Here is a 26909-nt window from a genome sequence, read left to right on the forward strand (position 1 = left end):
AATGCGAACCAGGTTATAGCCCCCCCGAAGGTCTAATTTAGTAAAAATGACTGCCACTCCCAGTCTCTGGAAAAGTTTGGGTACCAAAGGGAAAGGGTAGAGGTTTTTAATGGTCACCTTATTTAGCTTCCGATAATCAACACATGGCCGAAGAGTATGGTCCTTCTTTTCCACAAAGAAAATGCCAGCTCCTGCAGGGGATGTAGATGAGCGGATAAATCACTTCTTAAGGTTATCATAAATAAAGTCTTTAAGTGCTGCCAGCTCCAGTTCAGTTAAAGGAAAAATCCTTCCAAAACGTACTTCGGCCTCAGGAAGGAGCTTGATAGGGCAGTTATTGACCCGGTGAGGGAGAAGAGTCTCTGCACCTTTCTTACTAAAGACATCCATGAAGTCGTGGTATGTCTCTGGAACTAATTGCAAGCTTCGGTATCCAGGCACATCAAAGCTGCTGGCTGGTTGGAGGTCTTTGGAAGGCAGTGTTGTAAACAGTATGGAAAAGGGAAGGTAACATCTCTGGTAGTCCAGTCAATGCAGGGGTTGTGGGCCTGGAGCCAGGGCATTCCCAGGATAACTGAAAACAAGGGTGAAGAGATGATATTGAGACATAAAAGTTCCTAGTGAAGATTGGATATGCTGGCAGAGATAGGGATGGTTTCCTGGATGACTGGACCAGACCGGATGGCAGATCCGTCGGCAAGATGTATAAGTAGTCCTTGGATCTTGGAACGTAAAGGAATGCAGTGTTTTGCTGCGAAAGTGGAGTCCATAAAGTAGCTGCACGCTCCCGAATCAATGATAGTGGGAACCTGGATGTTCTTTTCGGGGGGCTGCAACAAAATGGAAAGAGCAAGGTGAGGGGAAGTGTTGGTGACTGCGAGGACTTGATCAGCAGAAAAAGGATGCCACTTACGGATCTTGGCAAAGCAGGATCTCACGTAGTGCCCAGGTTCCCCACGATACATGCACAGATCATTCATGCGGTGACATTGGCACTCTTCAGGTGTAAGCGTAGGGCGTAGCATACCCAGCTGCATAGGCTCTGGCACATCTGAAGTAGGGGGCTGGTGGCGTAGTATTTTAGTAACTGGGCACTCTTGGCAACATCCAGGTTGGACGTGTCAGACCTGTGGTTCTCTCCGAACTGCATTCACATAGGCATCTATCAATCTGTATGGCTAGATTGATAAGTTCATCCAGAGTCTGAGGAACCCCTACACGAGCAAGTTCATCTTTAAGGGGGTCAGACAGACCCAACCGGAACTGGTAGTGGAGGGCAGCATCATTCCAGTTGGTATCTGCACTCCAACACCTGAACTCTGCAACATAGTCCTCTGCGGCCCTGCGGCCTTGCTGTAATGCATGGAGAGCAGCTTCGGCTGTTGCTGAGAGTCCTCATAGATTCGGGCCATAGCGTCAAAGAATGTGGTCAGGTTGGAAAGTTCATCAGCTTTTTGTTCAAGAAGGCAATGCGCCCAGAGCTGGAGCTCGTTCTGAAGCAAGGAAATCACAAAGCCCACTTTGATGGCTTCCAAAGAAAATGTCCGTGGCTGGAGGGCAAAGTAGAGCTCACAGGAGTTGCGAAAGGCCCTGAATTTGCCTTGTTCACCAGAAAATCTCTCAGGCATAGGCACTCGAGGTTTGGGGGTAACATCACTACTGCCGGTGGAGCAGGCATGTTGGCAGAAGCGGGTGGTGACCCCTGGGTAGTAGCAGGCCGGGTCAACACAAGATCAGATCGGATTCAGACAAGCTCAGGAACCCTGTAGATCAAGCAGCAAGATCTGAAGGGAGAACTGGGTTTAAACAGCCTGCCTAGCGCCGGTAACTGTGCGCGCATGCACTCAGGTGCCCACAGACAGGCGATGGACCACTGTCCCCAGCCAGCCTTTCCTGACCGGTGCATATCTTTGCAATTTTTTACAGCAAGGCCAATTCTTGCTTTCATCAAGAGTACCTCTATAGGGTTACAGTGGGTTGGAGCTACCGATACCCAAAGACCAATTTTTTCATGCACCCGATACTTCTATCCAAAGTTAAAGTGACACCAGAATGTATCCAAAAAATCTATAATCTTTTTCCCAGTGCACTACATCGTGTCCTTATACACACTGGCTCCCCAGCAGGTAAGTATGATATGTTTGCTATTACAAAAAAAAAAAAAAAACCCTAATGCCCCGTAGTGATGGACGAACTTCCGACGGGACGTTTCGCGAACGCGAAATGCGAACGGACCCAAACGTTCGCGAAACCGACCGTTCGCCGCGGGCCCCATTGACTTCAATGGGAGGCGAACTTTGCAAACCTTCATGTCGAATTTGCGGCCACGTGGTAATTATTAGGGGGTAAAACGTAGTCCCACCATCTGGACAATGACATAATACATGTATGAGGTGAATTTGGGATCGATAACTACAAGCATTTTTATTTTATTTGGGAAATTGTTCTAACAATTCAGGACTATGGAGCTAATGAAGGCAATGGAGGAGAGGGAAGGTCAGGGACCAGGGTAGGCAAAGAAGAGGGTGCAGGAGATGATCACCAGCAGCGTGACATACCGGAATGACACATGCACCGTGATAGAGGCATCTGACAGCAGCACCGTAATACAGAGCACTGACAGCAGCACCGTGACATACAGCGCTGACAGCAGCACCGTGACATACAGCGCTGACAGCAGCACCGTGACATACAGCGCTGACAGCAGCACCGTGACATACAGCGCTGACAGCAGCACCGTGACATACAGCGCTGACAGCAGCACCGTGACATACAGCGCTGACAGCAGCACCGTGACATACAGCGCTGACAGCAGCACCGTGACATACAGCGCTGACAGCAGCACCGTGACATACAGCGCTGACAGCAGCACCGTGACATACAGCGCTGACAGCAGCACCGTGACATACAGCGCTGACAGCAGCACCGTGACATACAGCACTGACAGCAGCACCGTAAGCAGCCCCAGGAGGAAGTCAGCACAGCACAGGGATGGTGTGATCCCCTCATAATAAGAACCCCCAGGAGGAAGTCAGCACAGCACAGGGATAGTGTGATCCCTTCATAATAAGAACCCCCAGGAGGAAGTCAGCACAGCACAGGGATATCATAAGCAGCCCCAGTAGAAATATGACACCGCTCAACCTCTTCAAAGAGGAGGGTAGGGGCATATAGTACGGTGTGCTTTTTTGGGTCAAGGAAGTGAGCCAAATGAATTAAGAAGGTCTGTGTGCTTGATTAAAAAAATAGTTTATAGACATATACATGGTCTACTGGTCACATGTGTTGAATTCCTCCGAGATCCATGCCTCATTCATTTTTAGAAATGTGAGGTAGTTAACACTGTGGTGAGCTAGGCGAGTACGCTTATCGGTCACAATCCCCCCTGCTGCGCTGAACGTCCTTTCGGACAGGACACTGGATGAGGGGCAAGCCAACAGTTCGATTGCAAATTGGGCAAGCTCTGGCCAGAGGTCAAGCCTGCCCACCCAGTAGTCTAGGGGTTCATCACTCCTCAGAGCGTCCACATCGGCCGTTAACCCAATGTAGTCGGACACCTGACGGTCTAGGCGTTCCCTGATGCTGGATCCGGATGACACCTGTCGATGGGTCGGCTGAAAGAATGACCTCATATCCGAAGTCACCAACACATCTTCAAACCGGCCTCTTCTTGCAGGCGCTGTTGGATTGGTACCCGCAAATCCTTCTCTGGGAGTGGGAATTGCTCCTCTGCCAGCGCACGCAAAAGCAGAATGCAGCATTTCTCGAAGCAAGGCCTGGAAGTGCTGCATTCTGACAGCCCTCTGCGACGGCGGTAACATTTCCGCCATTTTGTGTTTGTACCGGGGGTCTAAGTACGTTGCCACCCAGTACTGGTCCTTGACCCTCATGCTTTTTATACGGGGGTCCCTATTAAAACACTGGAGCATGAAGGCCCCCATTTGCACTAAAGTGGAAGCGGTGTGGTGGCCTGGCTCCTGCTCATCATCCAGGATAATGTCGTCCTCTTCATTCTCCTCTCCCCATCCTCGCACAACAGGGATCCCAGAAAGGTTTAAAGCATGCTCTTCTTGCTCCTGCTCATCCGCCCCGGCACCATCCTCCTCTGACTCCTCATCAGACTCCTGTTGTTGACTTGTCTCAGATAGAGTAGCCCCCCCTGGGAATTCATCCAGCATTGCGACTTCCTCATCTTCCCGCTCCTGCTCCTCCACAGCCTGATCAATGACACGACGCAATGCACGCTCCAGAAAGAAGGCATAAGGTACCATGTCACTGATGGCGCCATGGCTGCGACTGACCAGTTTGGTGATCTCCTCAAATGGCCGCAGAAGTCTGCATGTGTCGCGCATGAGCAGCCACTGGCGCGGTGAAAAAAAACCCAGCTCCCCAGAACCGTTTCTTTCGCAGAGTTCATACAGGTAGACGTTAACTGCACGTTTCTGCTGGAGCAGCCTATCAAGCATATAGAAGGTTGAGTTCCATCGCGTCGGGCAATCGCAAATAAGACGTCTGACCGGCAGATGGTGTCGCCGCTGAATGTCAGCAAGGCGAGCCATGGCCGTGTAAGATCTTCTGAAATGGGCCGAGATTTTCCTTGCCTGCCGCAAGATGTCCTGGACCCCAGGGTATTTGACAAGGAATCGCTGCACGACCAAGTTTAAGACGTGTGCCATGCACGGCACGTGCGTGATTTTGCCCTGTTTCAATGCGCTAAGCAGATTGGCACCGTTGTCACACACCACTTTACCAACTGTCAAATTGAGCGGTGTTAGCCACTCATCTGCCTGTGAACGCAAAGCTGAAAGGAGTGCCGGGCCAGTGTGGCTCTTTGCTTCCAGGCACAACAGACGCAGCACGGCATGGCAACGTCTCACCTGGCATGTGGAATAGGTTCTGGGGAGCTTGGGCGGTGCAGTGGAAGAGACGCTAGCAGCGGAAAAGGAGGAGGCAGCTGAGGAGGAGAGGGAGGAGGATGGAGTAGGAGGAGGAGAAGAAGAGTCAGGCCTGCATGCAATCCGTGGCGGTAAAACCAAATCTACACGGGTGCCACGGGTTACATGCTTGACGGCCGTCAGAAGGTTCACCCAGTGGGCAGTAAAACTGATATACCTTCCCTGCCCGTGTTTGCTAGACCACGTGTCTGTGGTCAGATGTATCTTGGCACCGACACTGTGTGCCAGAGATACATTCACTTGCCGCTGAACATGGCCATATAGCTCTGGGATGCCCTTCTCTGAGAAATACTTCCTTCCTGGGACCTTCCATTGTGGTGTTCCAATGGCCACAAATTTGCGAAAGGCCTCCGAGTCCACCAGTTTATATGGCAGTAGTTGGCGGGCTATGAGTTCTGACAAGCCAGCCGCCAACCGTTGGGCAAGAGGGTTATCCGGCATCATCATTTTTTTACGCTCAAACATTAGGCCCACGGAAGCCTGCCTTTTTGCAGAAAAATGTGAGCTTGGCGTGATGGAAGGTGGAGTGGAGGACAATTGTGAGGAGAGAGGAGAAGGAGAAGTAGAAGACGAGGCTGGACGGTGAGAGCCTGCAGTGTGGCTTTGTGTGTTCCGTTGCTCCCACTGGGCTCGGTGATGGCTGCTCATGTGCCTTCTTAAGGCGGTCGTCCCTAGGTGAGTATTGGGCTTACCGCGACTAACGCGTTGACTGCAAAGATTGCAGATGGCAACGCTATTGTCAGCAGCGGACACGTTAAAAAAAGCCCACACTGCGGAGCCATGTGCCGGTGTCCTGGGAGCGCCAGATGTGACCGTACATGGTCGATGACTCGCTCCTGATACATTTGCAGTCTGCTTTGTCCCTGCTGTGCAATGTAAGTCATTGCTGCTTCTCCTCCCTATCTGCTGGTCCATATCTCCCTCTGAACTCCCCTCCTCTTCCTCTCTTGTGGGCACCCACGTGACATCACTAGACACGTCATCATCAACGTCACCTTCCCCACCGCTATAAGTAGAGATCTCGGAGTAGGCAGCAACACCGGGGACCAACCTCCTCCTTGGGCTGATCTGGGTACTGGCGTCAGACTGCTGAGTAGCGCTTGTTGCTACCTCCTCTTCCTGATCCAATACCAAGAGTGGCTGCGCATCAGAAATGTCCTCTTGATATGGATCGGAAAATAATTCCAGTGACTCAAGCGGAAGGTATGTGGTGGTGGTGGTGGTGGTCGTGTTGTTGGTGGTAGTGTCTTTGGGGGTGCACATAGCAGAGAGTGAAGAAGAGGGTGCAGATCGAGAGGATGAGGAGGGTGCAGAAGAGTAAGGCTGAGCGAGCCACTCAACCAAGTCTGGTGCATCCTTTAAAGTAATTGAACGCACCTTCTGCAACTTCCCACTTTGGCTCAAGCCTGTTGCTCCTGCCCTACCCCTACCACCCCTGCGGAAGGGCCTGCCTCTTCCTCTGCATGTCATTTTTTAAATGACCCTGTGACAAAACTCTTAGTCCCTATACCGCTGAAGGACTGCTGCAGTATAGGTGAGCGGTCAGCAGTGGTGCACGTCAACCCTATCTATTGTGGACCTATAGCGGTCCTTACAGAACAGCAGACTGTACCGCACTCAAGCCTATGTACCGTAGCACCCTATACCAAGTTACCAGTCCTTATAAGAACTTTTGTGGACCAAGCAGGTTGTGTATTAGTGTTTAGCAGACTGTACGTCAGTCCCTATACCGCTGAAGGACTGCTGCAGTATAGGGCAGCGGTCAGCAGTGGTGCACGTCAACCCTATCTATTGTGGACCGATAGCGGTCCTTACAGAACAGCAGACTGTACCGCACTCAAGCCTATGTACCGTAGCACCCTATACCAAGTTACCAGTCCTTATAAGAACTTTTGTGGACCAAGCAGGTTGTGTATTAGTGTTTAGCAGACTGTACGTCAGTCCCTATACCGCTGAAGGACTGCTGCAGTATAGGGCAGCGGTCAGCAGTGGTGCACGTCAACCCTATCTATTGTGGACCGATAGCGGTCCTTACAGAACAGCAGACTGTACCGCACTCAAGCCTATGTACCGTAGCACCCTATACCAAGTTACCAGTCCTTATAAGAACTTTTGTGGACCAAGCAGGTTGTGTATTAGTGTTTAGCAGACTGTACGTCAGTCCCTATACCGCTGAAGGACTGCTGCAGTATAGGGCAGCGGTCAGCAGTGGTGCACGTCAACCCTATCTATTGTGGACCGATAGCGGTCCTTACAGAACAGCAGACTGTACCGCACTCAAGCCTATGTACCGTAGCACCCTATACCAAGTTACCAGTCCTTATAAGAACTTTTGTGGAACAAGCAGGTTGTGTGTTAGTGATTAGCAGACTGTACGTCAGTCCCTATACCGCTGAAGGACTGCTGCAGTATAGGTGAGCGGTCAGCAGTGGTGCACGTCAACCCTATCTATTGTGGACCGATAGCGGTCCTTACAGAACAGCAGACTGTACCGCACTCAAGCCTATGTACCGTAGCACCCTATACCAAGTTACCAGTCCTTATAAGAACTTTTGTGGACCAAGCAGGTTGTGTATTAGTGTTTAGCAGACTGTACGTCAGTCCCTATACCGCTGAAGGACTGCTGCAGTATAGGGCAGCGGTCAGCAGTGGTGCACGTCAACCCTATCTATTGTGGACCGATAGCGGTCCTTACAGAACAGCAGACTGTACCGCACTCAAGCCTATGTACCGTAGCACCCTATACCAAGTTACCAGTCCTTATAAGAACTTTTGTGGAACAAGCAGGTTGTGTATTAGTGTTTAGCAGACTGTACGTCAGTCCCTATACCGCTGAAGGACTGCTGCAGTATAGGTGAGCGGTCAGCAGTGGTGCACGTCAACCCTATCTATTGTGGACCGATAGCGGTCCTTACAGAACAGCAGACTGTACCGCACTCAAGCCTATGTACCGTAGCACCCTATACCAAGTTACCAGTCCTTATAAGAACTTTTGTGGAACAAGCAGGTTGTGTGTTAGTGATTAGCAGACTGTACGTCAGTCCCTATACCGCTGAAGGACTGCTGCAGTATAGGTGAGCGGTCAGCAGTGGTGCACGTCAACCCTATCTATTGTGGACCGATAGCGGTCCTTACAGAACAGCAGACTGTACCGCACTCAAGCCTATGTACCGTAGCACCCTATACCAAGTTACCAGTCCTTATAAGAACTTTTGTGGAACAAGCAGGTTGTGTATTAGTGTTTAGCAGACTGTACGTCAGTCCCTATACCGCTGAAGGACTGCTGCAGTATAGGTGAGCGGTCAGCAGTGGTGCACGTCAACCCTATCTATTGTGGACCGATAGCGGTCCTTACAGAACAGCAGACTGTACCGCACTCAAGCCTATGTACCGTAGCACCCTATACCAAGTTACCAGTCCTTATAAGAACTTTTGTGGACCAAGCAGGTTGTGTATTAGTTTTTAGCAGACTGTACGTCAGTCCCTATACCGCTGAAGGACTGCTGCAGTATAGGGCAGCGGTCAGCAGTGGTGCACGTCAACCCTATCTATTGTGGACCGATAGCGGTCCTTACAGAACAGCAGACTGTACCGCACTCAAGCCTATGTACCGTAGCACCCTATACCAAGTTACCAGTCCTTATAAGAACTTTTGTGGAACAAGCAGGTTGTGTGTTAGTGATTAGCAGACTGTACGTCAGTCCCTATACCGCTGAAGGACTGCTGCAGTATAGGGCAGCGGTCAGCAGTGGTGCACGTCAACCCTATCTATTGTGGACCGATAGCGGTCCTTACAGAACAGCAGACTGTACCGCACTCAAGCCTATGTACCGTAGCACCCTATACCAAGTTACCAGTCCTTATAAGAACTTTTGTGGAACAAGTGAGTTGTGAATGTTTAGCAGACTGCAGCAGAAGGGCAGCAGTCAAGTATAATATCCTTTCTATATTTGGAAGAAAGAATATTATACATGTACAAGCCTATTACTGTACCACTGATACCAGTCCTGAAAAGAACCTTTGTGGAACTAATAATAACAGCAAGTCTTTAAAATTACCCTCACTGCCTGACAACACTGCTTCCTTCCTGTCCCTATACAAATTGGCAAAAAAAGAGAACGATTAGTGGTTACTGGAACAGCTCTTTTGTGGACCTTGATAGTAACAGCTAATGATGATGATGATGATGATGATGATGAAAGACTAATCTGGCTGTCCCTGTAGCATACACCGTCCTTTCCCTTTCTCTAAACTAACAAAAGACACTCAGGCTGCTGCAAGAATCAGCAGCACAGCAAACCTATCAACACCTAACACCTATACCAGTCCTGAAAAGAACTTTTGTGTACCAAATAGCTAGTGGTTTATCTCTCCCTACTCCACACAGGAACCTGTCCCTATCTTAACAGAAGAAAGAATGTAAAATGGCCACCGGATCGGGTGTATTTATAGGTTAGGGGGAATGTACAAGTGTCCATGTGCTGTCATGTCTCAATTGGCTGTCCTGTATCACATGATAAACGTGTCACCAAAGGTTAAAGTTCTTGTATACATTAAACACGTAAGTCCGCCGCGGCGAACGACGGAAAAAGGCGTTCGAACGTGCGGACCGCGAATGTCGGAAATTCGCCGCGAAACGACCGCCGGGCGAACCGTTCGGCCATCACTAATGCCCCGTACACACGAGCGGACTTTTCAACATCCAAAGTCCGGCAGACCGAGTCCGTCAGACTATCCGATCGTGTGTGGGCTGCAACGGACTTTAGCTTCGCAAAAGTCTGACGGACTTTAGAAATGAAGCATGCTTCAAATTTTCCCGACGGAACTCCGCCGGACCCGGTCCCCTTCGAAAACTCCGCTCGTGTGTATGCTACTCCGACGGACTAAAACCGACGCTAGGGCAGCTATTGGCTACTGGCTATGAACTTCCTTATTCGAATCGGGTCGTACGTCATCACGTTCGAATCCGTCGGAGTTTAGTGTGATCGTGTGTGGCCAAGTCCGTTCGGCCGAAAAGTCTGTCAGAACTCCGTCGGAACTCCGGCGGAACTCCTTTGGAAGTCTGTCGGACATAAGTCCTCTCGTGTGTACGGGGCATTATAGTCACTTTAATGTGTGTGTTTTAAGCCTCATACACACACGGTCCAAATGCCAGCTGACATCAGCCGGTTCAATAAAAAACATTATTTGGCCTATGGTCCGAAAGAAACCAGCCATTCGGCTGGCTTCTGTCGGACAGGCATGCTGAAAAAACAGCAGCTGACCGTCTCCCAATCAGCACTGTCAGACAGTGTTCTGGAGGGCGGGGGTGGCCCCCTGCACTGAGGATGGGTTCGATACTGAAAGGGTGTCTATACTGATGGGGGGGTCTGCACTAAGGGGGTGTCTATACTGATAGGAGGTCTGCACTTAGAGGGTGTCTATACTGATGGGGGGTCTGCACTTAGGGGGTGTCTATACTGATGGGGGGGTCTGCACTGTGGGGCTGTGTATACGGATGGGGGGTCTTCACTGAGGGGGTGTGTATACTGATGGTAGGTCTGCACTGGGGGGGGGTGTCTATACTGATGGGGGGTCTGCACAGAGGAGGTGTCTATACTGATGGGGGGTCTGCACTGAGGCAGGGTGTCTATACTGATGGGGGGTGTCTGCACTAAGGGGGAATCTATACTGAGGGGGGTGTCTATACTGATGGGGGGGTGTCTGCACTGAGGGGAATCTATACTGAGGGGGGGTGTCTATACTGATGGGGGGTCTGCACTGAGGGGGTATCTATACTGAGGGGGTTGCCTATACTGATGGGGGTCTGCACTGAGGGGGTATCCATATTGAGGGGGTGTCTATAATGATGGGGGGTCTGCACTGAGGGGTATCTATACTAAGGGGTGTGTGTCCATACTGATGGGGGGTCTGCACAAAGGGGGTATCTATACTGAGGGGATGTCTATACTGATGGGGGATCTGCACTGAGGGGGTATCTATACTGAGGGGGGTGTGTCCATACTGATGGGGGGTCTGCACTGAGGGGGTATCTATACTGAGGGGGTTGTCTATACTGATGGGGGATCTTCACTGAGGGGGTATCTATACTGAGGGGGGGTATCTATACTGATGGGGGTATGCACTGAGGGGTTATCTATACTGATGGGGGTCTGCACTGAGGGGGTATCTATACTGATTGGGGGTCTGCACTGATGGGGTGTCTATACTGATTGGGGGTCTGCACTGAGGGGGTGTCTATACAAATGGGGGGTCTGCACTGAGGGGGCGTCTATACTGATGGGGGGTCTGTACTGAGGGAGGGGGGTCTGTACATAGTGGAGGGTCTATACTGAGGAAAGGGGATCTGTACTTAGTGAGGGGGGTCTCTACTGTGGGAGGGGGATCTATACTGTGGGGGAGGGGAGTCTGTACAGTGGAGGGTCTATACTGAAGAAAGGGGGTCTGTACTTAGTGAGGGGGTCTGTATTGAGGGAGGGGGGTCTGTACTTAGTGGAGGGTCTATACTGAGGAAAGGGGTTCTGTGCTTAGTGAGGGGGTCTGTACTGAGGGAGGAGGATCTATATTGTGGGAGGGGGGGGGCTATGCTTGGTGGAGTGAGACCATTTTTTTCCGCACTGGATGACACCAGCCTACTTGACGCCACGTTACCACAGCACACACGTGTGAATGGAGCCTACAGCGGCAGAATGTTCATGAACAGAATCTTTAGAATTAAAGACTGGCGTGGACAGATTTTGCGAAAGTGTCTCTCTTGTATTGTAAAAGTGGCGCAGCGTGCGCCATATATCTGTCTGGAAACGTGTACTTGAGGTTTGCTTTGTAGGACACACACAAGACACTTCAAAATCTGTCTGCGACAGTTTATCTCTGTACGCCAAAAGAGAGTTGGTCCTAACTGGCTCCATTTTTGTATTTTATTTTGAATTTGTTGCATTGAATGCAAAACAAATGATTTTGGCATTGAGTGTGTCATGAATTTGGCGCAACACTTTAATAAGAGGGGGGTGAAGGTGAGAAAAGTGGCGCAGCGGCTTTTGAAGGCAGGGAAGAAGACATGTGTGAGTCCATGGAAGCAGACAGAAAGTTCCAGGGCTTGTGAGGGAAGTGTACACTAGTTAGAAAGTCTTGTCCCTTCCTCCACAGTACAGGCAGACAGGCCGCTGTATGGATTGTGTGTAGAGTGGGGGGAGGCCGTGCTCTCTATCTCTCTCATACACACACAGGCTGAGTTTGTGAAGCGGAGCAGAATCAGGAAGTCAGAGGGAAAACACACAGACATGTTTGATCACGATGACATGACGGAGGGGAGGAGGAGGAACAGGAACAGGGCCTGAATCTTTTACCTCGCACTACATACACCCACACCACCGATTCCTCCCCTCCCCCCTCCGCTACACCCGGCGGGCGCTGCTGATCAGGTAAGCGGTGTGTTGTGCTCGGTCTTGCCGGCCCAGCCTTGCAGACTCAGGGGTCGGGTCCCAGGCAGAGCAGCCATCGATCGGCTGGACAAACTTTCCAGAGAGAAGGGGAGGGAATAAACATGGCTCCTGTGATTGCTTTCCCCAAATCTTCCCATGTCTGTGTGTGTGGAGAGGGGCCGCTCAGCACGCTGTACAGATGGGGCTCAGCACAGCTCCTGACTCACTACCATGGTGTGGATTAGGGAGGCCGGGGACAGAGCTGCCTGATCCTTCTCTATACTCTAATGGAGATAGATGGCTCAGCCTTCTAGGGGGAGCTTTGTGAGACCCTGTGTTATCTACACTACTGGGGGAGCCTCCTGTGTGCTATGTACTATTAGGGGGATCTGTGTGATCCTATTGTGTACAATATAGGGGACGTGTGTCACCCTCCGGTGTTGTATACACTACTAGGGGCATCTGTGTCACCCTCCTGTGTTGTATACACTACTAGGGGCATCTGTGTCACCCTCCTGTGTTGTATACACTACTAGGGGCATCTGTGTCACCCTCCTGTGTTGTATACACTACTAGGGGCATCTGTGTCACCCTCCGGTGTTGTATACACTACTAGGGGCATCTGTGTCACCCTCCGGTGTTGTATACACTACTAGGGGCATCTGTGTCACCCTCCGGTGTTGTATACACTACTAGGGGCATCTGTGTCACCCTCCTGTGTTGTATATACTACTAGGGGCATCTGTGTCACCCTCCTGTGTTGTATACACTACTAGGGGCATCTGTGTCACCCTCCTGTGTTGTATACACTACTAGGGGCATCTGTGTTGTATACACTACTAGGGGCATCTGTGTCACCCTCCTGTGTTGTATACACTACTAGGGGCATCTGTGTCACCCTCCTGTGTTGTATACACTACTAGGGGCATCTGTGTCACCATCCTGTGTTGTATACACTACTAGGGGCATCTGTGTCACCCTCCTGTGTTGTATACACTTCTAGGGGCATCTGTGTCACCCTCCTGTGTTGTATACACTACTAGGGGCATCTGTGTCACCCTCCGGTGTTGTAGACACTACTAGGGGCATCTGTGTCACCCTCCTGTGTTGTATACACTACTAGGGGCATCTGTGTCACCCTCCTGTGTTGTATACACTACTAGGGGCATCTGTGTCACCCTCCTGTGTTGTATACACTACTAGGGGCATCTGTGCGACCCTCCTGTGTTGTATACACTACTAGGGGCATCTGTGCGACCCTCCTGTGTTGTATACACTACTAGGGGCATCTGTGCGACCCTCCTGTGTTTGTATACACTACTAGGGGCATCTGTGCGACCCTCCTGTGTTGTATACACTACTAGGGGCATCTGTGCGACCCTCCTGTGTTTGTATACACTACTAGGGGCATCTGTGCGACCCTCCTGTGTTTGTATACACTACTAGGGGCATCTGTGCGACCCTCCTGTGTTTGTATACACTACTAGGGGCATCTGTGCGACCCTCCTGTGTTGTATACACTACTAGGGGCATCTGTGCGACCCTCCTGTGTTGTATACACTACTAGGGGCATCTGTGTCACCCTCCTGTGTTGTATACACTACTAGGGGCATCTGTGTCACCCTCGTGTGTTGTACACACTACTAGGGGCATCTGTGTCACCTTCGTGTGTTGTACACACTACCAGGGGCATCTGTGTCACCCTCGTGTGTTGTATACACTACCAGGGGCATCTGTGTCACCCTCGTGTGTTGTACACACTACCAGGGGCATCTGTGTCACCCTCGTGTGTTGTACACACTACCAGGGGCATCTGTGTCACCCTCGTGTGTTGTACACACTACCAGGGGCATCTGTGTCACCCTCGTGTGTTGTACACACTACCAGGGGCATCTGTGTCACCCTCGTGTGTTGTACACACTACCAGGGGCATCTGTGTCACCCTCCGGTGTGTTGTACACACTACCAGGGGCATCTGTGTCACCCTCCGGTGTGTTGTACACACTACCAGGGGCATCTGTGTCACCCTCCGGTGTGTTGTACACACTACCAGGGGCATCTGTGTCACCCTCCGGTGTGTTGTACACACTACCAGGGGCATCTGTGTCACCCTCCGGTGTGTTGTACACACTACCAGGGGCATCTGTGTCACCCTCCGGTGTGTTGTACACACTACCAGGGGCATCTGTGTCACCCTCCGGTGTGTTGTACACACTACCAGGGGCATCTGTGTCACCCTCCGGTGTGTTGTACACACTACCAGGGGCATCTGTGTCACCCTCCGGTGTGTTGTACACACTACCAGGGGCATCTGTGTCACCCTCCGGTGTGTTGTACACACTACCAGGGGCATCTGTGTCACCCTCCGGTGTGTTGTACACACTACCAGGGGCATCTGTGTCACCCTCCGGTGTGTTGTACACACTACCAGGGGCATCTGTGTCACCCTCCGGTGTGTTGTACACACTACCAGGGGCATCCGTGTCACCCTCCGGTGTGTTGTACACACTACCAGGGGCATCCGTGTCACCCTCCGGTGTGTTGTACACACTACCAGGGGCATCCGTGTCACCCTCCGGTGTGTTGTACACACTACCAGGGGCATCCGTGTCACCCTCCGGTGTGTTGTACACACTACCAGGGGCATCCGTGTCACCCTCCGGTGTGTTGTACACACTACCAGGGGCATCCGTGTCACCCTCCGGTGTGTTGTACACACTACCAGGGGCATCCGTGTCACCCTCCGGTGTGTTGTACACACTACCAGGGGCATCCGTGTCACCCTCCGGTGTGTTGTACACACTACCAGGGGCATCCGTGTCACCCTCCGGTGTGTTGTACACACTACCAGGGGCATCCGTGTCACCCTCGGGTGTGTTGTACACACTACCAGGGGCATCCGTGTCACCCTCGGGTGTGTTGTACACACTACCAGGGGCATCCGTGTCACCCTCGGGTGTGTTGTACACACTACCAGGGGCATCCGTGTCACCCTCGGGTGTGTTGTACACACTACCAGGGGCATCCGTGTCACCCTCGGGTGTGTTGTACACACTACCAGGGGCATCCGTGTCACCCTCGGGTGTGTTGTACACACTACCAGGGGCATCCGTGTCACCCTCGGGTGTGTTGTACACACTACCAGGGGCATCCGTGTCACCCTCGGGTGTGTTGTACACACTACCAGGGGCATCCGTGTCACCCTCGGGTGTGTTGTACACACTACCAGGGGCATCCGTGTCACCCTCGGGTGTGTTGTACACACTACCAGGGGCATCCGTGTCACCCTCGGGTGTGTTGTACACACTACCAGGGGCATCCGTGTCACCCTCGGGTGTGTTGTACACACTACCAGGGGCATCCGTGTCACCCTCGGGTGTGTTGTACACACTACCAGGGGCATCCGTGTCACCCTCGGGTGTGTTGTACACACTACCAGGGGCATCCGTGTCACCCTCCGGTGTGTTGTACACACTACCAGGGGCATCCGTGTCACCCTCCGGTGTGTTGTACACACTACCAGGGGCATCCGTGTCACCCTCCGGTGTGTTGTACACACTACCAGGGGCATCCGTGTCACCCTCCGGTGTGTTGTACACACTACCAGGGGCATCCGTGTCACCCTCCGGTGTGTTGTACACACTACCAGGGGCATCCGTGTCACCCTCGGGTGTGTTGTACACACTACCAGGGGCATCCGTGTGACCCTCCGGTGTTGTGTACACTACTAGGGAGAGCTTTGTGAGGCCCCTGTGACAGCTACACTACTGGGGGGAGTCGCCTGGGTTGTATACACTATTGGGGAGACCTGTGTGATCCCCCTGTGCTGCATACATTACCGGGGAGATCTGCGTGATCCTCCTGTGTTGTGTACACAAGTGGGGGAGATCCCTGTGATCCTCCTGTGTTGTGTACATTAGTGGGGGGGGGGGGGTGGATCGGTGTTATCCTCCAGTGTTGTGTACACTAGTGGGGGAGATCTGTGCTGTGTACATTACTGGGGAGATCCGTGTGATCTTCCTGTAATGGATTCTGTACAAGATTAGAAAAAAAGGACTGTTTAACTCATGCAGTGCTGTCATGGCATTCATCTACTTTCCTGTGCTTTCTAGAAGATTGTAATTGACAGCAGCTGCTCATCCAGAAGCACTGGTTCTCAGAGGCCTGGCTGTACACTGTCTGAGAGCTGATCATACTTGGCAGCCCTAGTAAAGTCACATGTGGGAATGCATTGCTAGGACACTATTGGCTCCTCTATGGGGACAGTTGAAGAGATCTATGGATCATCATGATTTAGGTAGCCTCAGTATTTGCTGTTTTCAGTGTTGATGATCCCGAATCCATTCTGTGGAGAATGCACAACGATCTACCCGTATGTATTTGGCATTATATAGGAATCCTGCAATGATGGAGAACACAGCCTGCTACCAATAGGTTTTAAGGTGATGACAAGGACGGTGAGGTTCAGCCAGAGGTGACATTGTGACACTACAGAAACCAGCGTGTATACTTGTAAGTCGCGTGTGGGTAGATATGATTTTATTCTCTGGTATTTGGACAATATAGTACATTTAGTATACCAGAATGTTGGTTTCATGTGTGATGTGGCATAAGCCTGAAGAGCTTGCACTCTGTAAGATATAGCAAGCAGTGGTTCCTATTGTGACATTACAGGTCCCAGCGTGTGTACTTTGTACTTTACAACTTTTCACAGGGGGCTAGATGGGCTGTATTCCAACATTATGTGCACACATTCTGGTATACTAAAGCCTAGCACACACAGGCTGAATTTCGGATGGCATCAGCCGGTTCAATAGACACCAGCCAACATTCGGCAAAAGCTGGCCTCTGTTGAAGGGGCATGACTGAAAAAGGTGTGTTGATTGGCTCCCGATCAGCACTGTTAGCCAATGGCTGAGAACTCTGACCACAGTGTTCTGGTGGGAGGAGGAGGTTAACCTTTCCCCTGTCAGAACACAATATCACAGCAGGGGAGATCCATGTACTAACAAATTCCGGTAGTTAGTACAGCAGCTCCTCCTGAACTGTCAGTTTTTTTAATTTTGCCCTGCAGGGTTGAATGGAAAAAAACAAAACTATTAGTGTATACAATGCTTAAATCTAAGGCCTAAAATTGCCCCTCCATGTAATAAAAGGAATAAATCCATACCAACCCACAGATGTGAAGTACAGGGTACACACGCTGGGAACCTGTAGTGCCACAATGGGAACCAGTGCTTGCTAAACCTTAGAGTGCAAGCTCTTTAGAAAAATGCCATGTCACACAGAGAAAAAACATTCAAAGCTAAAATTATGTTTTTCTGTGTGACCTGGCACACACTCTGTGAGGTTTAGCAAGCAAGCGGTTCTATTTGTGTCAGTAAAGGTTACCAGCGTGTGTACGCTGCACTTCACAATGTCTGCTTGCCATGGGGGTCTAGGTGGGCTGTATGTCACCTCAGAAAAACTATTCAAGCTTTAGAGAGTGCCTGTTTTTCCAGCATATGACATTACTTTGCTTTAGTGGTAATGTCAATGGCATTACTCTGACTCGTTGTGGCACTGTCGGTCCCAGGCTGGCCAGGTCTGCTGTATTTTAATGCTACAAGAAAAGAGAATTTTGTAATTTTGGGAGGGTTTTCCTGTGACATAGCATTATTGTTGCACTCTGTGTATATCCACCGTGTTCTCACTGTGGCACTACAGGTCCCAGTATGATCACCCTGTACTTCCACAACAGTTTGTTCTTCACTGTTAGGCTGGATTCACACCTAGGCATTTTTAGTGCTTTTTGCATTTTGCACTACAGAACGTGTTCCATAGGAAACCATGGTAAATGGACTGTAGTGCAAATATGCAAAATGCACTAAAAATGCCTAGATGGGAATCCAGCCTTGCATAGAAGAGCTTGCACTCTGACATTGAGAAAATATGGGGCTTCATAAAATGTTAGCTGCTCGTTCATTAGCTTCAATACATTTTGAGGTACTGACCTGGAACAAGTATGGAACAGATGAGGAATGTGGACTTTGCTATGACATTCTAATCTGCATGCTCATTCCACATTGGTACCCATGGAGGTAATGTGGCCTGGGAGCTGGCAGTGTTCTGAGGGGGATTTGAGCAATGACAGCCCCTGCGTGTCTGTCAGTACAGGTCTCTGGCTCTCGTCATGGCACTGCAGCTAGAAGTGTTTGTAGACCTTCTATTGCATTGCCACAGCTGCTCTAGTTGGAATATGTTACTTTAGTATAGTGGAATCTTTGTGTTTTGTTCATTTTCCATAATACTTGTTTTTGTTGGGAAGAAGTGCAACTAATGCAGGTGAACAAGCTGTTTTCTATTCATGGTCTCGCTGCTTATAAGGCACATCAGTCTCCAGGCATATGGTGCTGGGTGATAGAAGTGCTTTATCACAGGAGCTTGCAGTCAGTTAGGAAGAGGCTGTGTTGATGCTAGCACGTGTAAGATCATGAGGCTCAGTGGCGTGTGACATGCAGCAGGGCTTTGATTGGTCAGTTCTGTTTCTATGCTTCCAGGTCAGGTAGGGCAGATTTAGACATGATTACTAACATGCCCCACTTGGATAAGTAAACTGTGTGCGTGTGTAAGCTTATCAGGTGCAACAGATTTACCTGGGCACTTTACCTTGTTTGCAATAAGTTGTGATTCTCAAACCGTTGTGTTCTCTCACAAACCAACTTATATATGAATATTGATATACTGTATGTATTGTGCTGCTGTGCATGATGGCAAACTTTGTTTATTCTCTATTTATTAGTTTTCTCAGACACAATACATAAAAAGACAAAGACCAAATGCAAAACTGCCTGTATATTATTTTATAATTTCTATGATATGCCACATTAAACAAAACCTAACCCATGTGCCCCCCCCCCCCCCCCCCCCAAAAGGTAACTAAGTAATACATTCCCACTTGTACATATATTTATACTTTCCTTTGTTTTTATGTCTCCTTAAAGAGGAAGTAAACCCTAATGGGTTTACTTCCTCTTTCATTCCCTGCAAAGGTAAAGCATAATGGACTACTATGCATTGCATAGTAGCCCATTATGTGTCACTTACCTGACACAGGAGCCAGCGAAGTCACCGCTGTCCCCTGTAGTTCCAAGTGTCCATCTTCTTGGTGGGTCTCGCTTCTCCGGCTATCTTCTCTGGCTATCTTCAGGTAAATATCTCCTAAACTGTATAGGTTTAGGAGATATTTCTTGGACCTACAGGTAAGCCTTAATCTAGGCTTACCTGTAGGTCAAAGTGGTTTGTAAGGGTTTACAACCACTTTAACAGTCCATGATGAGATGTATGTGTGAGAGTATTTGCCCCTTTCTGATTTATTTATTTATTTTGCATATTTGTTGCACTTAAATGACTGACTCAGATCATCATTACAATTATTTATCATTGCAATTTTGGCCCACGTTTTGCAGAATTGTTTTAATTCAGCCACATTGGAGGGTTTTCAAGCATGAATGGCCTGTGTAAGGTCATTAAGTCCCGACTTTGACTAGGCCACTCCAAAACCCAAATTTTGCTGTGTTTGAACCATTTGGAGGTGGACTTCCTGTTGTGTTTTGGATCGTTGTCCTGCTGCATAACCCAAGTGAACTTAAACTTGAGGTCACAAACTGATGACTGGACATTCTCCTTCAGGATTTTCTGGTAGAGCTCAGAATTCGTGGTTCCATTAATTAAAGGAATTGTAAAGTACATTTTTATTTTTTTCTTAAAATAACAAACATGCTATACTTACCTCCACTGTGCAGCTCGTTTTGCACAGAGTGGCCCCAAACCTGGTCTTCTGGGGTCCCTCGGTGGCTGTCTCTGCTTCTTCCAGCAGGTACTTCGCACGTTCATGTGAGCTCCCTTGCATGGTGAGAAGCACCTGCGGGCGCGCTCCCGTGATACAGCCGGCGGCTATAGATACAGCCGGCGGCTGTATCACACGGCCCCGCCCCCCGGCGCGCACGTCATTGGATGTGATTTACAGCAGTGCGAGCCAATGGCTGCGCTGCCTTCAATCCATCCAATCAGCGGCCAGGCTGAGTGGTGAAGAGGAAGTCGGGGGCGAGCGTGGGACTTTCAAGGGGTGAGGTAAGTAAAACGGGTGGACTGGGGACGCCGGCACTGTGAGATGTTTTTTCACCTTCATGCATAGAATGCATGAAGGTGAAAAAACATTTACCTTTACCAACCCCTTTAAGTTGTCCAGGTCCTGAAGCTGCAAAGCAGCCCCAGACCATCACGCTACCACCACCATGTCTGACTGTTGGTAGGATCTTGTTATGAAATGCTATATTAGTTTTGTGCCAGATGTAACCGGATGCACACCTTCCAAACAGTAAATTTTTTTGTCTCATCAGTCCACAGAATATTTGCCTAAAAGTCTTGGGGATAGTCAAAATGTTTTTTTGGTAAATGTGAGATGAGCCTTTATGTTCTTTTTGGTCAGCAGTGGCTTTGGCCTTGAAACTCTCCCATGGATGCCATTTTTGCCCAGTCTCCTTTTTATCGTTGAATCATGAACACTGATCTTACCCGAGGCAAGTGAGGCCTGCAGTTCTTTAGATGTTCTGGAATCTTTTATGACCTCCTGGATGAGTCATTGGCTTGCTCTTGAAGTACTTTTTCGAGGCCACCCACTCCTGGGAAGGTTCACCACCCTTCCAAGTTATCTCCATTTGTGGGTAATGGCTTTCCCCGTGGTTCACTGGCATTCCAAAGCCTTAGAAATTGCTTTGAAACCCTTCCTAGACGGATGTACACTACTTTGTTTCTGATATGTTGTTGAATTTTTTTAGATTGTGGCATGAAGTGTGGCTTTTTGTCATCTGGACTGATAGCGTGCTTCACTTTGCCAGACAGCTTCTATGTATGTGATTCAACAGGCCTGGGTGTGGCAAGTGAAATTTATCTCCGCTTTCCAAAAAATTGTGGTTAATCACAGTTCATTCATGCTTTAGCATCGGAGGGGACAATTGCTTTTTCACATTGGGGCAGGCAGGTTTGAACATCTTTTTTTTTCCTTTTAACCGCTTAAGGACCGCCTCCTGCACATTTACGTAGGCAGAATGGCACGGCTGGGCACATCAACGTACAGGTACGTTGCTGTTTAAGTGCCCAGCTGTGGTTTGCGACCCGGTCCTGAGCTCTGTGGCCGCGGGACACACGGACCCCATCACCGCTGGTGTCCAGCGATTGGGTCGCAGAGCTGAAGAACGAGGAGAGGTATGGTTAAACAAACCTCTCCCTGTGCTTCCTAGTGTGGCTGTCACTGATTGTCTGTTCCCTGTTATAGGGAAAGACGATCAGTGACGTCACATGCCAAGCCACGCCCCCAACAGTAAAAAAAAAACACACACAGGTCACACTTAACCCCTCCCTGCCCCCTAGTGGTTAACTCCTTCACTGCCAGTGTCATTTACACAGGAATCAATGCATTTAAATAGCACTGATCTCTGAAAAAATGACAATGGTCCCAAAAATGTGTCAAAAATGTCCGATGTGTCTGCCATAATGTAGCAGTCACAATAAAAATCGCTGATCGCTGCCATTACTAGTAAAAAAAAAAAAAAAAAAATGCTATAAAACTATCCCTTCTTTTGTAAACGCTATAACTTTTGCGCAAAGCAATCATCAATAATTGGCAATTGTGATTTTTTTTTTTTTTTCAAAAAATATGTAGAAGAATACGTATTGGCCTAAATTGAGGGAAAAAAAATTTTTTTATATAATTTTTGGGGGATATTTATTATAGCAAAACGTAGAAAATATCGCATTTTTTTTCAAAATTGGCGCTCTATTTTTGTTTATAGCACAAAAAATAAAAAACGCAGTGATCAAATACTAACAAAAGAAATCTCTATTTGTGGGGGGAAAAAAAAGGATGCCAATTTTTGTCTGGGAGCCATGTCGCACGGCCGCGCAATTGTCAGTTAAAGCGATGCAGTGCCGAATCGCAAAAGGGGCCTGGTCCTTTGGTTTAAGTGGTTAATAAATGAAATAATAATTGAAAAACTGCATGTTGGATTTACTTGGGGTTATCTTTGTGTAGTAATAAAATCTGTTTCATCTGAATGATTTAAATGTGAGAAATATGCAACAAAATAAAAAATCAGGAAGGGGGCAAATACTTTCACACAACTGTGTGGGGGTTTATATAAATTCGTGGCCAAAAATAATGGCACCTTGCATTTCTGTCAGATAATGCACTACTTCTATCCGGAAATTGTTGCAATTACAAAAGTTTAGGTATCCTCATGTTTATTACTCTTGTTTGTCAAAACTCCAAAAATGGACTGGACAAAATGAATGGCATCCTTAATTTAATATTTGGTAGCACACCCCTTGGAAAAAAATAACTGAAATCTTTCGCTTCCTGTAGCCATTAATGAGTTTCTTACATGGCTATACTGCCATTTTGGACCACTCTTCTTTCGCCAACTGCTCCAGGTCTCACAGATTGGAAGAGTTCCATTTCCCAACTGCTGTTTTGAAATCTCTCCACAGGTGCTCTATGGGATTTAGATCTGGACTCATTGCTGACCAGTTCAGTATTCTCCAGTACTTTGTCTTAAACAATTTCTGGATGCTTTTTGACGTGTGCTTTGTGTCATTGTCCTGCTGTAAGACCCATGACTGAGACCCAACTTTCTGACTCTGGGCCCTACATTGCACCCCAGGATTTTTTGGCAGTCTTCAGATTTCAGAATGCCCTGCACACAGTCAAGACATTCAGTGTTTCGCTTAGTTTTAGGCTGGACTTTCACTTTAAGATCTCTGGAGATGGACTTGTAACCTTGAGATTGTTCATGCTTTTCCACAATTTTTGTTCTCAAATACTCGGACAACTCTTTGATGCTCTTTCTCTTCTCTATGTGGCACACAGACACACAACAGGTTGAATCAATTTTTCACCATTGCTGGTGTGATTTCTATAAATGTCAGCACCTGTTAATTGATACAAGTGAGTTTAATTACAAATTACAGGCACATCACTAACTTTGGAATGCAATTTTGAAAAGATTCCAATCGTTTTGTCCAGTCTATTTTTTGAGTTTTGCATGGAATGTGTCAGATTTGCCTTTTTTTGTTTCTCTACTTTTTTGTGTCCTCCTAATACAGACAAAATAAATAATCATGAGAATACCTAAACATTTGTAATTGCAACAATTGTCTTACACAGCGATGCATTATCTGACAGAAATTCAGGGGTGCCGGTATTTTTGGCCATGACTAAAAAAGTAAGTAAATAATAAGTTCTCACTTGTACATATTCATATGTAAGGATTGAGAAACTCAGAAAATTGGTGGACTTTGTGGGCACATAATGAGAGGAGAAATCATTAAAAAAGTACATATAAACATACAAAAAACATGGTTACCCAATAGTGCAGTTACAAGGGGGGGGGGGGGGGAATCAAGAGGACAGGGATTGACTTGGTAATATATCAAATTTTAAAAGAATTGATCCAGTAATGCCTCCCAAGAACTTGCTCATCAACGCGTTTCACTAAATTATTAGCTTCCTCAGGACTAATACTGGGTAGGTGCAGGTAAATCTGTGGCTCAGGGTATGGGGACACCTCACAAAACTAGACAGACATCCAAAAAGATGAAGTTGTATGCATCAACAAAGTACACGCATGTCGCGTGGTCTATAGTAGATAGTGATACCACTGATGTTTAACAGTCATAAATTAGAGATGTAAAAATATTAGTGTAGGCCACACAGAGGTAGGTTGTCAAAGGTTATCACTATAAATGTTTCCAACAAAGTATCAATAGTACCAAGTATGGCACACTGACAAGGTACCAATATATTATATGGATAGGGTTTCCTCAGTTATGAAGACCGATGGCATATCTGAGTGTATAAGTATCACACTTCTCCCATATGGGGAGGCCTATTATTGAGACCCAAACAGTGCCACGTAAATAAGGGAGAATATATACCCCCTTGGACACTGCTCCAGTGTATACAGCTTTCTTCTCCATGTGCCTAACGGAGAGGAACAGATGCTCAATTGGGTTTAGGTCTGGAGACATGTTTGGCCAGTCCACCACCTTTACACTCAGCTTCTTTAGCAAGGCAGTGGTCATCTTGGAGGTGTGTTTGGTTATCATGTTGAAATACTGCCCTGCGGCCCAGTCTCCGAAGGGAGGGGGATCATGCTTTGCTTCAGTATGTCACAATACACATTGGCATTCATGGTTCCCTTAATGAATTGTAGCTTCCCAGTTCCGGCAGCACTCATGCAGCCCCAGACCATGATACTCCTACCACCATGCTTGACTGTAGGCAAGACACATTTGTCTTTTGTCAGATCACCTGAGTCCAGGTGACAGATCTACACCGTTGGAGTCAGGAGTGCCCCGCCAAGGTAGTGGATCCTACGACTGCTGCAGGTGGAACTCTGGGAGGTTCAGAAAGGCAGGTCCACTGGAGCACCAACACAGATCCCACTGGGAGCTAGAGCATAGATTCCCCAGTCTAAGAGCCAACAGGTGTTCACCAGAGCCTCTAGCGGTGAGGTTGGACCGCTCTGCAACTGGCTCCAGGTCACGGGCCCCCAGGGTCTCCCAGCTCATGCTCACTGTCACTGTAGGCTACAGGAGGATAGAGAGGTAGCAGCAGCCCAGGACAACAACTGATATTCAGGTGATAAGCCAAAGGTCGGGGCAACTAGCAGACAAGGATAGACAGAGAACATGCCAAAGGTCAGGGTAACAAGCAGGCAGGGATAGTAAAAGAACAAGCCAAGATCGGTAACAGAGACAGACGTAGAGCACATGACAAGCAGGAGACAGGAAACCAAACACACAATATTGCTCGGCAAGGCATGCTTGGAGAACACAGTATTAAAGAGGAAGTAAACCCTGATGAGTTTACTTCCTCTTTCATTCCCTGTAAAGGCAAAGCATATTGGACAACTATGCATCGCATAGTAGTCCATTATGTGTCACTTACCTGATACAGGAGCCAGTGAAGTCACCGCTGTCCCCTGTAGTTCCGAGCGTCCATCTTCTTGGTGGGTCTCCGTGGGTCTCGCTGCTCCGACGCTGTGATTTGCCGGAGCAGCAATGACGTCACTCCCGCGAATGCGCACGGGAGCCGAGACTCGCGGCATTGCCGTCATCGACAATGCCCCGCTCAGTGCGCCTGCGCGCCGCTGTCTACGGAGCATGCGCCGTAGATAGCGGTGCCCGTCTTCAGGCAAATATCTCCTAAACTGTATAGGTTTCGGAGATATTTCTTGGACATACATGTAAGCCTTAATCTAGGCTTACCTGTAGGTCAAAGTGGTTTGTAAGGGTTTACAACCACTTTAAATGGTGGTTCCTGTTGAGGCTAGGGTCGAGCCACACTGAGGAAAGATTACTTGGCCATTCAGGTGTGAGAGTGTAGGCCCTTAGGCTGATACAGACTGGGTAAGAGACAGACAGGGCATGAAAATATCACTGCAGAGTCATGACATCTTTGTACTTCTCACCTGGTTGCCGCCACACACGCGTGACACCATCTGAACCAAAAAGTTTATCTTAGTCTCAGACCACATGACATGGTTCCAGTAATCCATGTCCTTAGTCTGCTTGTCTTCGGCAAACTGTTTGAGGGCTTTCTTGTGCATCATCTTTAGAAGAGGCTTCCTTCTGGGGTGACAGCCATGCAGACCAATTTGATGCAGTGTGTAGCGTATGGTTTGAGCACTGTCAGGCTGACCCCACCCCTTCAACCTCTGCAGCAATGTTGGTAGCACTCATACGTCTATTTTCCAAAGACAACCTCTGGATATGTCGCTGAGCACGTGCACACAACATCTTTGGCCGACCATGGCAAGGCCTGTCCTGTTAAACCACTGTATGGTCTTTGCAACCTTGCTGCAGCTTGGTTTCAGGGTCTTGGCAATCTTCTTGTATCCTAGGCTATCTTTTTGTAGAGTAACAATTTTTTTTCCAGATCCTTTGCCATGAGGTGCCAAGTTGAACTTCCAGTGACCAGCATGAGAAAGTGAAAGCGATAACACCAAATTTAACATACCTGTTCCCTATTCACACCTGAGACCTTGTAACACTGAGTCCCATGACGCTGGGAGGGAAAATGGCTAATTGGGCCCAATTTGGACATTTGTACTTAGGGGTGTACTCGCTTTTGTTGCCAGCGGTTTAGACATTATTGGCTGTGAGTTATTTTGAGGAGACGGCAAATTTACCCTGTTATACAAGCTGTACACTACTTTACATTGTAGAAAAGTGTGATTTCTTCAGCGTGGTCACATGAAAAGATATAATAAAATATTTACAAAAATGTGAGGGGTGTTCTGTACTCACTTTTGTGAGATACTGTGTGTGTGTGTGTGTGTGTGTGTGTGTATATATATATATATATATACACACACACACACACACACACACACACACACACACACACACACACACACACACACACACACACACACACACATATATATTTTTTTGTGTGTGTACAGTGCCTTGAAATTTTCCACATTTTGTC

The 26909-nt window shown here is 48.5% G+C and overlaps 1 protein-coding gene across 3 annotated transcripts in view; it reads left to right on the forward strand.

Annotated features, from left to right (window-relative positions):
- SMARCA2 (SWI/SNF related BAF chromatin remodeling complex subunit ATPase 2) overlaps nucleotides 1-26909 on the forward strand; it is a 355922-nt gene that overhangs the window by 71412 nt on the left and 257601 nt on the right. The window contains exon 1 of one of the 3 annotated variants that reach the window (XM_077475013.1): nucleotides 12109-12376. The exons of 1 other annotated variant lie outside the window; for it this stretch is intronic. The gene's annotated coding sequence lies outside the window, so the exon portion shown is untranslated. Of the gene's footprint in view, nucleotides 1-12108; nucleotides 12377-26909 lie in introns of those variants that run through there. One more of the 3 variants, XM_077475015.1, reaches the window with a different exon arrangement.

This window comes from Lithobates pipiens, unplaced genomic scaffold (assembly GCF_037356315.1).
Source record: "Lithobates pipiens isolate NorthernLeopardFrog02 unplaced genomic scaffold, aLitPip1_a1.2 Scaffold_13, whole genome shotgun sequence".
NCBI classification, from domain to species: domain Eukaryota; kingdom Metazoa; phylum Chordata; class Amphibia; order Anura; family Ranidae; genus Lithobates; species Lithobates pipiens.